At 40.2% G+C, this 5,721-nt stretch overlaps 1 long non-coding RNA gene across 1 annotated transcript; it reads right to left on the bottom strand.

Annotated features, from left to right (window-relative positions):
* Positions 1-2,156: 2,156 nt before the first annotated feature.
* On the bottom strand, positions 2,157-5,249 carry LOC307029247. Its single transcript, XR_013805274.1, has 2 exons — positions 4,354-5,249; positions 2,157-3,639 (listed from the first exon to the last, which is right to left on the bottom strand). It is a non-coding gene; the product is annotated as an uncharacterized lncRNA (long non-coding RNA).
* Between the last annotated feature and the right edge of the window lie 472 nt (positions 5,250-5,721).

The raw sequence follows: 5,721 nt of genomic DNA, 5'->3' as shown, positions 1-5,721 counted from the left end.
CAAGAGTCATTATGGAATTGTCATTGAGTAGCCATTGTGTTGTTGCTGAAATGTCACAAAAGCAAAACATAAGCCATTAATTTCAAGGATTTAGAGGTTGACGTACATGAATACGTCATTATGAAGAGAAAACTGGAGATGATAGATCTTTTGTCAATGACCACCATAGTAGTTTAGGGCCTTTGTCACCCTCAATATGATATGAGACACACTATGATTGCAGACCTTAAGAGATTTATTTTATGATTTTTTATTTAGCAGAACAAATTAGAAGAATTTTAAGTAAGCATCGATCCAATGAAGATGACATTTAGCAGAGATTGTTTTGTTCTTCAGGGTCATTTTGTCTTGGTCTGTTTTGGTTGACTGTGACGCAGGGAACTGCGTCACTATGGACTGATGGCTTTGGGCCGGGTGATTGTGCACACCTGGGGCCCTGGGTTTTCCCTCCCCCCTCATCTGTGTCTAATTGTTTTCCCTCACCTGTGTTGGATTCCTCTGTATTTAAGTGCTGTCTTTTGTTGTGCTGGAGTCAGTGTGTGTGAGCTGCTGGTGGCCGCAGGCTGGGCACGTGAGTAGTTTATTGTGGCTGTGTCATTGTGTGTGATCTAACATTGGGTTGATCATTTAATAAATGCCCCGTCGGGTTATATTTTTGGATTCTCTGCCTCTGCCTCCTTGCTTGGTCGGGCCGCTCAACGGTCAGTCTCACAAATGGTGTCAGAAGTGGGATCTGACCAAGTAAGGAGAATTATGGGAGGAAAGAAGAGGGACCAAGGAGAGGAACCGCGGCTGGGGGTGGCTGTGCCTGGAACTGACCAGGGGGCCACGGCTGCTGAGGCAGCAGGAGACGAGAGACAGGCAGCATGAGCTGAGAGACAGAACGGACGAGCTACCGGAGTAGCTAACGGACTAGCTAGCGGACCCACAAGGGGTCGACGGAACCTGGGTTGAAGTAGGGGCAGAACAACGCCTTGCAACGGGACAGAGCAGCTTCCGGATGGCGGCGTTGGGGCCGGGTGGCTGGCTGGTGGTCCCGAAACCGAGACTATAGGACACTGTGCTTCCTGGGGAGAGGAGGAAGGAAATGTGACGCAGGGAACTGCGTCACTATGGACTGATGGCTTTGGGCCGGGTAATTGTGCACACCTGGGGTCCTGGGTTGTCCCTCCCCCCTCACCTGTGTCTAATTGTTTTCCCTCACCTGTGTTTGATTCCTCTGTGTATTTAAGTGCTGTCTTTTGTTGTGCTGGAGTCAGTGTGTGTGAGCTGCTGGTGGCCGCAGGCTGGGCACGTGAGCAGTTTATTGTGGCTGTGTCATAGACAACCGCAGTGACGCGTCATAAAACCCGGAAGTAAACTTCTTCCGGTTCCTTTGTCAAAAACCAATGCAATTTCTCCATAGGATTTTGGAAAATAGCTCGAAATAAGGTCTGTGGTTGACACACATTTAAGAGAGGGATCACGTTGTGTTCAGCCGGATAATCTCCACATGTCAACCCTACTTTTATAATTTTTGAATCATAAATCTAGTCGCCAGAAGCAAAATGCTAACGTTATGCTATAAAACGAACTACAAGCCAGTACAGCAGCAGGGTCGCACGACTTCAACGTCACGCCAACTTAAGATCGTTTCAACTGACTTGCACTGAAACTGCACTTTGAACACTTTCAATATATTAACATTTTAAACTGTATACCCCGGTTATCTAGGCCCGTTTTGTTTAATTTATACCCCGGTTATCTAGGCCCTTTTTGTTTTATGTATACATGTCACACTGTGGGAAACGATATTTCGATATTTCTGGATGTATAAACATGTAGAATATTTGACAGTAAAGCCGACTTTGACTTTCGCGCGCTTGCATATTTTAACAAAGCTTTTCATTTTAGCCACACTGAATTTAACTAGAAGTCATGGCTGTGTCATTTACCAGTCTGATATCGTTTTACAAAGATGACAAGAAGAGTGTAGACAGAGGAGAGAACCACTACAAGTCAGGACATGTAACAGTGCAGCTTAGATGAAGGTGTGTTTACCGGTGTTGTCAGGGCTAGCATGAGGGACAAGGTTTATAGTGTCGGTGAGTAGTGATAGCAAGAGTACCGTTAACCTAGAGTTAATTTATTCACATTAATTCCCATCAACAAATCAATTGTATGTGTCACATGAAATCTTTATTAGGCAAGGCAAGTTTATTTATATAGCACTTTTCAACACAAGGCAATTCAAAGTGCTTTACAAAAAATGAAAGACATTAAGAAAATGGCATTTAAAATCAGTCATTAAAAAGAAAAGCTAATAAAATAAACATTAAAAGAAAAAACGCATGGATAAAAGTTACAGTGCAGTCTAAGATATGAATAGTTCAATTAAAAGCAGCGACAAAAAGAAAAGTCTTCAGCCTGGATTTAAAAGTAGTAAGTTGCAGCGGACCTGCAGGTTTCTGGGAGTTTGTTCCAGATATTTGGAGCATAATAACTGTACGCTGCTTTACCATGTTTAGTTCTGACTCTGGGGACAGAAAGCTGACCCGTCCCTGAAGACCTGAGAGATCTGGATGGTTTATAATTTAGCAGGAGGTCAGAAATGTATTTTGGGCCTAAACCATTCAGTGCTTTATAAACAGCAGCAGTATTTTGAAATCTATTCTTTGACACACAGGAAGCCAGTGTAAAGACTTCAGAACTGGAGCTATGTGATCCACTTTCTTAGTGTTGGTAAGGACTTGAGCAGCGGTGTTCTGAATCAGCTGCAGCTTTCTAATAGATTTTTTAGTGAGACCTGTGAAGACACCATTGCAGTAGTCCAGTCTACTGAAGATAAAAGCATGGACACGTTTTTCCAAATCCTGCTGTGACTTTAGTCTTTTAATCCTAGATATGTTCTTTAGGAGATAGTAGGCTGATTTAGTAACTGTTTTAATGTGACTGTTGAAACTCAGGTCAGAGTCCATGACTACACCTAGATTTCTGGCTTTATCTGTTGTTTTGAACATTGCAGACTGAAGCTCAGCGCTAACTTTTATACGTTCTGCCTTGGCTCCAAAAACCATTTCCTCATTTTTATCTTTGTTTAATTGGAGAAAGTTCTGACACATCCAGTCATTGATTTGTTCAATGCACTTACTCAGTGTTTGAATTGGAGCATAGTCTCCTGGTGAAATGGTTACGTAAATGTGTGTGTCATCCGCATAGCTATGGTAACTTATTTTGTTGTTCTTCATTATCTGAGCCAGTGGTAGCATGTAAACGTTAAAGAGAAGAGGCCCCAAGATTACAAATATTACACACCAGAAAACACAAATATCCATGAAATAAACATACAGTAGGCTATAAACAATTAAAGGGATAATTGGGAAGGCATTACAAATGTAAATATATTTTAAATAATAAAACAATCCCACCAACACAGGTATCGACAGGAGAAGAGGGAATTCTCTCCACAAAATGTGAATGCCCATGTGGAGAATGGAAATGCAGTCATGCGGCTGCATGAGCCATCTTTGCCATCCACAATTTCAGCTGCACTGACACCCCCTTTCAGTGGAAGAAGCCAAAGGCAGCTAAACGTATGCATTCAGTGGAGGATGTTGCAATGTTGTGGTTGTTAGAGTGTTAGGTTTCCTGTCAGCTCGTCTGTTGGGAAGATATAAAATATTAGTTTCATGGAAGTCACACCGTCACATATACTGTAAGAGCATTAAGACATACAGTACATAGGCTAAAACAAAACATCTAAAGATATAACCTTGCACTTTGATAAGTCTCGTGAACATTTTCACTATTTTGACATTTTTATAGATGAAAATTGAACTAAAGAAATAAATGGTAGATTAATCCATATTGAAAATAGGTGTCAGCTGCTACACTAATTATAATAGTTATATTTCTTAATTAATTAAGATAAGATATTACTGTATTGATCCCAATTTGGGAAATGTTTGTGTTGCAGCAGCATAACAAGAAAAACTAAATATAAGTTATTATATATACAAAAGTATGTGAGGGATAGGATATTAAATTGAATATAAATCTAAAATGTACATGTGATTTTACGTCCAAGAGAAGCTATGGAGCAGAGAGTTCTCTGCCAGCCAGAGGTGATTTGTTATTAGTTCAATATGTCAAACTGATTTCCCTGACTACAATCTTTATTTACATGGTGAAACGTTATGCTGCTTGTACTAATTAGACTGATCATATAAGCCACACAGGTTTTAATAGGATGTATTCATTATCTTTACTTATGTTGCGGTCTTTTCAGCAGCGCCATCTCTATAACGGCGATACAGTCACTACCCATCATTTACATTTCACCGTGACATGGACAAAAATGTAACGTCAGCTTACCTCATGGCACGAATCCAGACTCTCCTTTGGAAAACATTGGCCGGGAAACGATAGAACAAGCACGTTTCATGCGAAGACCTGTGGCTGCAGCCCGGAGCAATGCAACAAACCATTGCGTAGCTAACTAGTAGCGCTAGCTTTAGCTAACGTTAGCTAACGAAACGAACTGCCGAGTAAAATTGGAAAACACTGGTAATTAATTATTCTATCATTTGTAAAACTACGGTGTTAAAAACGACAATTTCAAAAATACAGATTCTAATGGTCAGATATAGATATACAGATACTAAAGATAGGCAGGTACTTGCTTTTAAGCAAACACAGGGGAAAACAAACTTAGCAGGAGTGTTTACGTGTTCGGCGTAATGATGTACAACGGCCTCGACAATTTCTGTAGTCCTATTCAGCAACTCGGTAACAACCATCGTTTTTCAGACACGTAAACTCTTCAAAAATCCCCAGTGGGGTCACTGCTGATGTATTTAATGCCGTAGAACAAAACGTGATTTATCTCTTACATTTGTGTCAACCACAAAACATATTACGAGCTATTTTCCAAAATCCTATGGAAAAAATGCATTGCTTTTTGAGGAAGGAACCGGAAGTGCTAAAAATGCTAACTTACTTACGGGTTTTTGGACGCGTCACTGCGGTTCTCTATTGTGTGTGATCTAACATTGGGTTGATCATTTAATAAATGCCCCGTCGGGTTATATTTTTGGATTCTCTGCCTCTGCCTCCTTGCTTGGTCGGGCCGCTCAACGGTCAGTCTCACATTGACCTTCCGTTCCTTTTTCTGTCCTCCCTTTTCTCCCTTTATTATATCGTCCAGCACATTGATCTTCTTTTCAACAGCATCCTAGTAAAATGAACATGATAAAAATAGCTTAAAAAAAACGTCTGAGAGCAGTTTTTTCAGGGGACTGAGAGGAGAAGGATTTGAGTTCATGTGGACTTTTTTTCCAACTGCCTCAGTGCTTGAGCTGCCACATGTGTCAATCATTTTTCTAGCTCGCTATGACTCAACATTAATAATGGTCAATACACAGGCTACAGTGTTATATCATTTAAGCCAATGGGAGCACACTTATATAACACAGTTCAGAATACTTCTATATATAATATATTATATTCTAATTCCTACTATAAGCTGCAGGAAATCGTTGTCACAAAGACTTATAACATGTTCCGCAAATTATTCACCATTTATTGTATTACTTTTATTTTATGCATCTACATTATTTTATTTTCAACTCTAACTTTTTTACAGCAGGTTACAACAGTTCTTACCTGGAATATAACTGTAACAGTCCTGTCTCTTACATTCCACATACAAATACTTTACCTGGGAAAAATAGTTTTTTATTT

This window comes from Notothenia rossii (genome assembly GCF_949606895.1).
Source record: "Notothenia rossii genome assembly, chromosome: 2".
NCBI lineage: Eukaryota > Metazoa > Chordata > Actinopteri > Perciformes > Nototheniidae > Notothenia > Notothenia rossii.
The sequence above is the reverse complement of the archived record's forward strand: the minus strand, read 5'-3'. Positions and strand labels throughout refer to the sequence as shown.